Below are 12,311 nucleotides of genomic sequence, written 5' to 3'. Positions count from 1 at the left end.
TCCACTGCTAGCCTTGTTCCTGAGCCATGCCACTCTGACGGATGCCCCCTATATCCCTTATTTTCTTTCTGCCTCACTTTTAGGGCTTGAGAAATTATAAACTTGTACCCCAGGCTATGATTCCAGTACGGTGCTTTGCTAAACTGCCTTGAGCTTCTTGACCTGAGACCCTTTCAATTTTATTCAATCCATTAAAACTTCTCTTTCAGGGCTTTTCTAGCAGGAAGACCACTTGTTTCACCCCAGTCCATAGGTGAAGCCTGGGTAGAGTCTAAAAGATTTTGTAAGCCAGCCATTCCTCATCCTCTCCACTGCTGCCATCTTAGAATAAGTTGATTTCATGGGTCATCTGCATTGTTGTAATAACCACTTGCCTGGTCTGTTGGCCCCTATCTTGCTTACCCTCCCCATGTCCCTCCAGAGTTTATTCTCAGAGCAGCAGCAAAAGAGGGCTCAGTAAACATGAATGAGAGATACTCAAATCCTACTGATGACTCCCTCTTCTTGGGGCTTCTTTCTAGCCCCCATCACACCCTCATGCCATGCTCCCAACTCTCTGACCTCGCCTTCTACTCTCCTACTCCACCCCTTGATTCCTACTTGCTCTTTCCAACATTTGAGACAGATCTCTACTTCACAGGAATGCTCTTCTCCCAGAAATCCACACAGGTTTGTTTTGTTTTGTTTTGTTTTTTCCTTTTCTTCATTTCCTTCATTTATTTCCCCTCAAAAAAACCATCTTTTATTTTTTAATTTTTAATGTTTATGTGTTTTTGAAAGAGGGAGCGAGAGAGTGAGAGAGAGAGTGCACTCACGAGAGGGAGAGAGGCAGAGAGAGAGAGGGAGACACAGAATTTGAAGTGGGCTCCAGGCTCTGAGCTGTCAGCACAGAACCTGATGCGGGGCTCAAACTCAGAAACCATGAGATCATGACCTGAGCCAATGCCGGATGCTTAACTGACTGAGCCACCCAGATGCCCCCCCAAAACACCTTTTCATTGAAGTTTTCAGTAAACACTCTTAAATTGCAACCTTTACTTTCTGTACACTGGCACCTATCATTCTTATTGCCCTTCCTGGCTTTATTGTTTTCTTCACAGGGCTTATCCTTTTCTAATATACGATATATTTTGCTTGTTTTGTCTGTCTCTTCCTGATTGATTTTAAGCTCCAGAGAACGGGAGTGTTTCTGTATCCCAGCAACTAGAACTTTCAGGCACAGAGTGGGCCCTCAGTAAATGCATATAGAATAAAGGGACTCTAGTAATGGCGGCCAAGACCGGGACCTGTCACCTCTTCGTCAGTCCTCTTGCAGTTTGACTTCTCACAGCAATGCACATGGTCCTTGACAGGTTCCCTAGGCTGCCCATAGCAGGACAATGATAAAGGCAGAGACCCTTTCTTCAGGAAATAGATCTATACCAACTTTTCCCAGTCGTTATTTTTACCCTAACTCTAACTAGATTTTTCATTACCATGTGTCGCCAACTTTAAGCAACTCTTTCAAGTACTGATGACCTTATACACACCTGTTCCCCATTCAAGGGACAGCATGGAAATGAAGGATGGCCCTGTTATTATTATACCTTGTCAAGGAAACTCATTGGCTTGATCAATCCAGACAACCTTCATTCAGAGGGAAGAGATGAATCAGTTAAATCACCTATTTGACAAAGTCAAAGACGCAATCAGTTATTTGGCTGAAATTCTATCAGGTGGGTTAGTTTTGTTTAGAAACATGCCTTCCCTCTAAGTCTCTATAAAGTACACATATACCTAGTTATTCAAATCCTTGGAAAATAAGCCTAAACTTGCCTCATTTTACTTGTCATAAAATCAGGAACTTCTATTTCTGGGTGGACATGGGGGGAACATTCCTAGCCGTTCCCCTATAATAGTATTTGTGAGTTTCAATAGTCAGATAGGCTGCACCTGAGGTGGGGTGGGGAATATTAATTCATAGAGATTTAAAGCCAGTACTGTCTGATTCCAAGCCTGATTACTTTAGTCTTCCGATCCCTATTATCATTCTTTCTCTTCCAGGCTAGGTTTGTGGCCAGTTGAGTAAGAGTTGTTTCTTGGCTGTGCTCCTTTTCTGACACCCTCTGTCACCCACTAGGGTTCCCAGAGATAGCCAAAAGTTCAGAAGGAAAAGTAGATTGAATATCCAATCCATTCCCCTTGCATGATCCTGGGAATGTATCTACTTTCCAGCTATGTTCCCAAGCAGGGAAGCCATTCTGTAGTTAACATCCACGGTCCACCATTACTTATTTAATTCTGTATCAAGATTCATCCAGTTTCTAGAGAGAGAGATTCACCTTAAACTGTTTTAAAGAATAAAGGGGGGTGCCTAGGTGGCTCAGTTGGTTAAGCATCTGACTTGGGCTCAGGTCATGATCTCCTGGTTCATAAGTTTGAGCACTGCACTGGGCTCCACAGTAACAGTGCACAGCCTGCTTCAGATTCTCTCTCTCTCTCTCTCTCTCTCTCTCTCTCTCTCTCTCTCAAAATAATAAACTTTAAAAAAAGAATAAAGGAAATGTCCCACAGGTAGCACACACTTCAGCAACAGTGGAATACAGGTGCTAAAATCATGACACCAGGAATATGTCCCTTTTTATTACTTGTCTCTATTTTCTTTCATGTCAGCATTTTGTCACCAAACTTTCCCCATAAGGTGACAACTTGGTTACAATTAGCTACGCTTGGCTCAACTGAGCAATCCTAGAAGAAAGAGGCATTTTCTTTTCTAACATTTCCAGGAAAGCTCAGGAACTGAGTCTCACTGGCCTGCTTAGGGCCATGTGCCCATCCTGAACTCTCAAAATGGCCAGGATAATGGACCAATTTGATTAACTAGACAGAATGGAATGGGGTCAGCCCCACTCGAGCAACATGGATGAAAAGTTGGGGAAAGGCATTCTCAAAGGCAAATCAGGCAAATCAAATTATGTTCCCAATAATGGCAAATAGATGCTGGGTATTCAGCAAAAATAATACAAAACAATATGAAACATCAAGCAAAAATAGTAAATATCCACCAAACTAGATGTGTAATATAGGGTAACTGACATATGCTTTCTGTCAGTTTTCTCATCCATAAAAGATGGTGTGTATCTCACAGCATTAGTTAAGGATCCAATGACACAGTGTTTGAAATTGCTTAGCACAATTACTGATGCTTTGTAAGTCTTCCAAATAGTGTTTTATTACTTTGTATTATAATGCCCCAGGCCTCATATATCTCCCTACACTTTCCTATATGAAACTTGATTGCCTTCTTTTCCTCATGCTTCTGGCTCCTTATTTGAATGACCTGAAATTTCTCAGACAATTTTGATGATTTTTTTATTGCTATAGGGTCCATGGGAGGCTGGAACTTTTAGAAAGGCTGCTTCAAAAGCTGTGGTCAGCCATCATTTCTCTTGTGTGTGCATGATTTGTGTAGACAAAGTACGAGGCAGAGGTACGTATCTCATTATCCTGTTAATCTTCTCACATGTTGCTATATGACCACAATGTTGTTTCCCCAAAGACAAGGAGGAAGACGGAGACAACAATAGTAACACACAGTAACAGACTGTGCTTTGATATACACGAAAGATCTGGGGTGGGGAATAGCATCATCTGTAGAAAATACTCCACAAAATTTGGCCCCGATAGCTATTAACTGGTGGGGGACTGTCTCTTGGGAGAAGTCATATTAAATAAGCTGTGGAGATAAGCTTCTGGGGACAGCCCCTTCTCTCCCTTTCTTCAAATCTGTTCTGTAAATATTGCAGAATAAGTGCTGAAAGCTGCCTCCCTGGTGGTGGATATCATTGTTTTAGAAAACACAGTTTATAAGCAATGTTCTTTGGAATGCTTAAAAAGAAAATCAGCCAACTTTCCACTCAACATGAAAATGGCACAGAAAACAAAGGCACTCCAGGGAGCAGATGACCACGACCCAGACAGTTCAGTGTTCTCATTTTGTTTTTGACACGTTCTTTGTCTGAACATAAACTTTTTTTCCCCCCGTTTCGTAAGAAGGGAAGTGCATGGCAATTAGCATTCACTCATTTAACCAGGGTTTATTCTAGAGTCAGGAGATATATCCATGAACAAAACAGACAAGGTTGTTGCTCTCAGGATCCTCTAATCTAGTCAGGGAGACAGAAAATCAACAAATAAAACAAATAATTAAGCAAGAAAAATATCAGAGAATGCACGCAAGTCAAAGAGTTGAGCCAGGTTCATGTGACAGAGGGCGTACATGACAATGCTGGCCCAGATGGTTGCTAGATCCTACTTACAAGCCAGGGCACACATCTTCCAGCTGCTGGAGGGTGATTCTGTAGCCAGTGGCTGCAACCTGCCACCTTTTCCTGAGAATTGTCCTTTGCTGGTAGGAGATTCCTGTGAGGCAGCCAATGACTGATTGATTTCATAGTACAAAAGCCTGGCTCCTTACTTCAAGGCAGGCCACCTAAGAGGAATGAATTATGCTCCAGATCTTTCTCCTACTACAACCCATATATCAGTCCAAGGCTAGACATTACCTAAGACCACATCTAAGACTGCTTCCTTTTCCTCTTTTTCTCTTTCCCTCTCTACTCCCCTCACTCCATTGCAGGTTTCCCCTGAGCAGACCTTTAAATAAACCATGTGCTGCAAACCCCTCTCTTAGGCTCTGTGTCTGAGAAACCCGACCAAGACGGTGGACTAAGTGAAACTCAACCAAGAAAGTGGTCAAGGAAGGCCTCCTTTGAGTTATTATATTTAAACTGGGAAATGAGTGCCAAGAAGGAACCAGGAATGCAAACACTTGGGGGTACAAACATGGCATGCTTAAAGAACTAGTAGAAAATCTTGGATGGAGGGCACTAGAAAGGGGGAAGTGGGAGAAGAGGGGGTCAGAGAGTCCTAAGAGCTGAGCCTAGATATTATAGGATAAGGATCCTGGATTTTAACCCAAGCATAAAGGGAAGCTCTTAGAAAGTTTTGACAGTTGTGTGTTCTGACTTATGTTTTTAAAAAAAAAAATTCCCTCTAGAGAACAGATACTCTTGGGGCCAGAGCAGGGAGACCAGGTAGGAGACTGCAAATAATGAACTTGGTCTGGACTAGAAACTAATTGTGTACCTGCTACATGCTAGACAATGACCTACACTTTCTAGGTTTTACTAACAACTCCATGAGGTGAGTATTGTTCTAGCCATTTTTAGAGATAAGGAAACTGAGACACAGATTGCTTTAAGGGAACTAATGTGAAATCACCCAGCTATTAAGTGGTATATCTGCTATTTAAACCAGTCTATCTGGTTCCCATCCAGTATGGTTTTTCTTACCATACTGCCCTCCTCATCTGATTTCCATGTGTATAGTTTTCTCTGGAAATAGCTCAGTCTCTGGCTTGCCGTGTTTGGGTTATCAGAGGTGTTGAACCATTTCTGTATAACTGGGGATAGGAGTCCCTACTGAAGCATCAGTCTTTTGGGCCCCCTGAAAGACTGGTTGCCATTATTCACACACATCTGTTTATAATTAGAAGTGCCCTTACACTTCCCCTCTTTGTCGACATAATTATTCTCAATTATATGAACACTCTGCCCTGACCAGCCCAGGGATCCACTCCCCTGCCAACTACAATGGTTGATTTCCAAAGCCCCTGCCACTCCAGTCCAAACATATGGATCCTCTTCTCTGCTCCAAGCACATGAGGGTTCAGGTCCAAAAACAGTGTGAATAGAAGCTACGTCTTGCTTTGTCTGGATCACTGTGGCAATGCAAGAGGTGGTTAAATTACTTAGGGCCCGGTTTGCAATTTCTAATGACTTTGTCAACTACAGGGAAATTTTTAATGGGCGTCTAACTTGAGAGTGTTTCTCTTGCAATGAAAAGCCATGACAACCCAAAAACTCCTCCTCCCAATGTGACGCAGATAGAAAAAGAGAGGCCAAGGGGCGCCTGGGGGGCGCAGTCGGTTAAGCGTCCGACTTCAGCCAGGTCACGATCTCGCGGTCCGTGAGTTTGAGCCCCGCGTCGGGCTCTGGGCTGATGGCTCAGAGCCTGGAGCCTGTTTCCGATTCTGTGTCTCCCTCTCTCTCTGCCCCTTCCCCGTTCATGCTCTGTCTCTCTCTGTCCCAAAAATAAATAAACGTTGAAAAAAAAAATTAAAAAAAAAAAAAAAAAAGAGAGGCCAAATCTACTTCTAATAGTCAATTTAGAATTAGGGCAGAAGAGATCTCCCAAAGTTCAAGTAGTGCACAGATCTGATGAATAGCAAATTAGGAAAAGCAGTAGCTAGAGATTTTTACATGATTGATGAAGATTCTGGATTGAAATTCAAACTTTGTTAAAGGTCAGGTTCTGTAGTTAGTGTAAAACTTTAAAGTAAATACAATATAAGTCCAATGTGCACTAGAATATGGAAGAAGAAAAAGAGAATTATTACTTACTTAGCCTTCCTCTTGCCAAGCATGTTTCAAGGTGCTTTACCTCTATGATGACATGTAATCCCTATAGATGGGAGTGGAGAGTGGGGAGTGGGCAGTGGGGAGGGGAGTCATTATTCTGGTTTTCTAGTGGGGGAAATGGACTCAGAGAGTTTAACAATTTGCCAGAGGCTATACACTTAGTAACCTCTGTTGTCTCAAAGGCTACCGTTACTTCCCAATCTGTGATAGTGAAAATAGAAAAGTATTCAAGCAATGGAGAAGTCAAGAAGAGGAAGAGAAGATGGCTAGAAAAGAGATTGTGTTTGGAGGTACCCGATCAGGAGGCTCAAGCAGCTCTTGAATTTGTTGTTGAGGGAACGGTTAGGGTTAACACACAATCCCAATAATACAGCTTGATGACTGTGTGCATGTGCTCACATGCCATCTAGCAACATATAAGAAGATTAACAGGATAATGAGATACACACCAAAAATAACTGTGTATAATTGCCTATCATTCATTTCATAGTGTCTGGTTCCAACGCTCTCATATATTCCTCTTTGACCCTATTAATACTGAAGAACCATCAAAGTCTTTGTAATCCATGTACCATGCAGCTTGCAGAGCAGATTACCACATCCTGATGCAAGACAGGACCTAAACAACTCCATCTCCACTGGAGTAAGGCAAGACTGAATCCTACGCTACTCGAGGAAAGTCATTAATTGTCTCAGGTCTAATTCTAGACCTGTAGAGATCACTGGAAGTTAAATCCACATGCAGGGCAGAGCTGCTGATAGGAGTCGTTCCAAAGAATTTCCAGTGATGTACTTGGCCTCTCTCTGTTCTATATTTCTGTCAGTTTCTTTAAGCAATTCCTCTTGTTCTAGCAGGTATATAAGCATGAGTCTTTCTTGCAGACTGACTGTGCAGACCTGAGAATAAGGGGATGCTGTTTGGCTCCTACAGTGGAATTTCAGCCTTCTCTTTGTAATGTCCTATTTGGAGAAACATGTTGGGAAAATCTTGACTTTAGCATGGACTTCTCCGTAATTCTTCCCATTAAGGTGGTTCTGCTTCTATTCAAGAACTCAGATACAGTCTGTCCCTGGCAAAAAGTATATGTGTCTTTTTAAAAAAAATTTTCTTTTCATTTCTTTTTTTTTTCCCACTTTCTTTGTTCATCTATTTGGCTCATCCTTCACAATTTTTTCCCCTTGTCCACCTAGAACTCAAGCTGGTCTCCTATGAACTCTTTTCTGAGTAATACATAGCCAACTACAGTGGATAGAATTTTCCTTTATCCTCGGGTATGTCCTTTGAGAATTGAGAAATGCAACTGCCAATCTTAGCAGGGTTCAAAGAGAGCTGTATTCAGAAAGAATAAGTGGGAATATGATCAAGCAAGCATTTTCAAGTCTCAGTAAAATGCATTTTGCTGAATGGACAAGGCTGAGAAGACAACTTACAAAAGGCCATCCTGTAACCAAAACAGCATGATGATGTTCCCCTGGCTTTGAAGGACCTCTCACTTGGCCAGAGAGAGAGCCATCTAGTTGATTCAACTCTATGGGATCCTAATACAATATTTGGCTCAAGGCAAACTCTGGACCAGTCTTCATAATTCCTCTCCTATGTCTAATTGGGTCCCAGTGAGAGAGATAAATATAATAACAGAAACCACCAATTCCTGACCATCACATGTCAGAGACTGTTCTAAGCACTGTTCCATGTGTTATCATCGACAACTCTGTGAGATATTATTAAGACTCCCACTTTACAGCTGAGAAAGTGAGGCTTAAGTGAGACCAAGTGTTATTGTGGCCACACTCCAAGTCAATTTGATGTCAAGGTCAATACTGCTAGTGCTTTGTGTCCCTGTTAAGGTTAATTGAAGATTAGAGCCCCATACAGGGGGAGAATGGCCTTATAAGGTATGGGGGGGGGTACATCATGGGCCAGGCATCGTGTGAGGAACTTTATGATTTAATCATTAAACACAATCTCTCTGGCAGGTTACTCTCATTATCCTCATTCTATTCTACATATATGGAAATATATGTTCTGGGCTGTTAATATGTTCCCCAAGGACCTTAATTGATTCAGCACCTATTCACTGGCCGTCTGTGAGGTATCATATCCTGTGCTGGATGCTGTGAATAAGTGAAGGTATAGCTCAGAGAAGAGGTTGGACACTAATCAAAAAGCTACATGAATGGGTATATGATTACGACTGTCACAAGTGCAGGCCAGGGTGCTCTCAGAGTATGTGCCTCATCGGCACATCAGAGGAGGCTTCCCCAGGGAAGTGATAAATGAGATCTAAAGGATCCACAGGAAGTAGTGAGGAGGAGAGGGAGGATCCTTTCAGGCAGATGGATTGAGCAAGTATTGAGACCTTGTGGGAGGAGGGAGTGTGACCCATGTGAAGAGTTGAAAGAGAGTCCGACAGAGAGGGAGGGGCAGGGAGCCATGGGACCAAGGGAAGCCAAAGAGTTTTGGAGGAGCAAGGCTTGGCCGAGCCAGGTAAAATCACACCACTGTCCCTAGCCCTTGTTGTTTTCTCTGCCCTTTTCCACAGGGCCTCAGCATTTGTCAGAACAGCCTACAATCTATTCCAGGGGTCACAGGAGAGGATTAAGGAGTGAGCACAGTGCAAGGCCGAGGCAAGCTTAGTGGAGGAGGAGGAGGAGAAAGAGGAGGAGGAGGAGAAGGAGGAGGAGAAGGGTGACTGAAACATACCTGGCAGGAAAGATTGATGTGGCTAAGTAGAACAAAAGTAGTGCCCTTGCAAGAGACAAAAATGCCAGTTGTGGCACAAAGAGCATATTCCCAAGGGCACAGGAAGTGTGTGTACAGAATGAAGTGGTGGGGAGACTTTCCTGGTTTCATTTCTTTCATTATCAAGTATAGCAAAATTGGAAAAATTTTAAAAATCAGAAAATTCCTTGAGGGAGGAGGCCTGGATTGACCATCCTCACATCAGGATGTCTCAGAGATCTTTGATGGATGGAGTGCCACGTGATTTAGAACCACTGGGCAGTGTCTTTATAAAAGTCTTTCTGGGTCTAGTGTGTAATTACTTTCCATTGGTGTGGGCCCACTTCTCTCTGTGCAGGGCCTTGGGCAGTATGGGAACAGGTGCACAGGTAATTAGAACTTTAAATAGTCATACTCTCCAGTGGATTTAGACATTATAGTCTGTCCAACATGCCCATAGCGTTGAGGTTTCACAAGCAAAGTCCATGTAGCACTTATTTAGGAATCCTATATTCACTAATCTGGCATCTGGTCCTTCTCAGTCCTTCTAGTTTCAGGATAATCTAGTCTACAAAACCCAATCTCCATGAGACTAAATCCATAATACGAGAATTCCCACCCATCCAATCCAACCCTTTTCAATACTAGAGTTTGGGTAGCAGGGAGTTTGGATCGTGAGGCATACATGTACTTCTTGGTGGGATCCCACAATGCTATTTGAATGCTCGGTCATCTGTGGTGCCATCTCTCCAGTCACCCGTGCCTCTGCTGATCTCTGACCTCATCAGTGAGTTTCCCAGACCTCTTGTAGACCATAGTCATGTGTTGCCAAATATCCTTTTACCTGTACCTCTTGTAATCAAGAGGTACCATCTGGCTACCCACCTGTATATACCCTGAATACCTGATGTCACCCATCTGCCAGTTGTCTGTTCATCCTCTGCTTAAATGGCCACTCTGGATACTGAATTCCATCTCAGCCTTTTGCCAGGACCATTTGCCTGACACCTGCTTTCCCTTCCCTGGGACAGATAGCTTGGTTTCTTGCTTACATTTGCATACTTGTGTTGTATTCTGACCTCAGCAATCATGCTCTCTCTGAGTCCTCAAGGTCTGGAACCTTCACATTCAAGCCGTACAGACCCTGAGCAAAGCTGGCTGAATTTCAGCAGGCCAGGTCAGTTGCAAAGACCTAATTGGTCTTGCTGCCCTAACCTTGGATTATTGCTCATCCATGGTAGATTGCAGGCTTTCACTAATCCCCACCACATGTTCCCAGGGCAATTTGTCTCTCATTTCTTGCTTTGCTTTCTGGCTCTCCACACTTTTCTGGGATCCTAACTTTTTTATGTCACTGCCACATGCCTCTTACTAGGGGAGATCTTTGTCCCCTTAAATCCAGTCTCTAGCAGAGCTTTTCTACCAAATTAAATGGACTGCATTGAACTACAAGCCACATTCCACCTGACAGTAAGTCATTCATTTCCTAGGGATTCCCATCTCCATGTTCTTCCTCAAGGACAGCCTCCATCTTGTTGTGGTATTTGAACTATGGTTATTACTACCGGGGCCAGTCCCAGCAGGGTATCTTTGAGCAACTAAATTTTTTGGAGCTTCAGTTTTCTCATCTGTTACTGGGGTTAATATTGTGTCTATATCATAGAGGTGCTATGAAGATTAAAAGGTTAAGAAATGAGGAACATTTGAAAGCAAGCCTGGGAGACAGTGTGCTATGGACCAAGTTTACTTATGATCCCTGCTTCCTGTTTTTTCACACTAATGTGCTGTGCCCAGGGACCTGGTTAGGCTAGATTGATATTGTAGACTTCCTGTCAGCTCTGGGGTGGTTGGCCACCTTAGCAAGATCACTTAGGATCCTTGCTTGGTCTCAAAAACATAGACGCTACAGGAATCAGAATGTGTAAAGGAAATAAACTTGCATCTATCCATTTATTCACTCTTAATAATTCAAGAAATAGCTATTAAGCCTCTGCTCCACGCAAGGCATTGGGCTTGGTGTTTTCCATGCCTTGTCTCCTGTATACAGCTCTTTGGGTTGGACATTTCCTAGGAGCTTGAATCGTCATATATGGAAAACTAGACCCACATATCCTGCCCCAGATCTGCTTTATGAGCCAATGCATCCCCTGTTGAAGAGTGGGGTCTGTCCAGGCAGAAGGAGCTGAAATGCTCCACACATGCTACATGCTTCCCATCCCTGCTGATTTTTCCACACTCAGAGCTGCAGTGGGAGGGGGATTTAAACAAAATCTTCTACAGAGCTCCCCTCACCTTTGCTTTCTAGCATCCATGAGGCTGTCTCATTTCCATCCTTTTCTCCCACAATAAGCCCCACCCTGCTGTCCTGTGCCCTGTTTGTCTGCAGCCATGCTTGTGTCTTCCTGCACCTCTAAAGCCCTTCAAGGCCGGGTCCCCATCTGTCTGAATTATCCGTGTCCTTCACCAATCCAATGCTCTTGGTTATCATTATGCTAAACAAGTACTCTGGGCAAACCAAAAGCAGACATTTTCCTTCCTGGAATAAAACATAAAGCCACAGTCCAATAGATGTTGGATACTCTGATCAGATTTGGAAATATGTCCATAATTAAAACTGCCAAATTGAATGCTAGTTCTAAAAATTGGTTTCATTAGTAATGAGGAAACTATTTCAATTCATCAGATTATAGATAGTTTTGCTGCTTTTTATAAAGAAATTAATTTTTAAAAGAAAGAATAGAATAAGCTAGAAAATAACATATCCCAGGCAATAAGTAAGAAAGTTCCTCTGAAGGTTCTCATGGCTGCCTCTTCATGCTTCTTTAAAAAAAAAAAGTGCAAATGTTCTGCAGTGATAGAGGTGCTAAGAAGAACGATTGGAGGACAAGGGTGCCCTTTGGAAAATTGTTTCTTACTAATTTACGAAGTTGCTTGCTGGATTGATGGAAGGATGGATAAGTACTTAGGAAGAGTGAAGAACTTTTCAGAGTGGTCTGCCAACTGATCTGGATTGGCAAACATCCATCTGGTGCTTAAGTGGGTATTAAAATCTAGACCACATCTAAGTGCAGCCGAAAGGCTTACAGACACAGTGGCAGTTGTGAGCAGCTCTGGGAGGAGAGGGGTGA

The sequence above is a fragment of the Felis catus genome, chromosome D2 (genome assembly GCF_018350175.1).
Source record: "Felis catus isolate Fca126 chromosome D2, F.catus_Fca126_mat1.0, whole genome shotgun sequence".
Taxonomy (NCBI): Eukaryota; Metazoa; Chordata; class Mammalia; order Carnivora; family Felidae; genus Felis; species Felis catus.
This window is presented reverse-complemented; position numbering follows the sequence as displayed.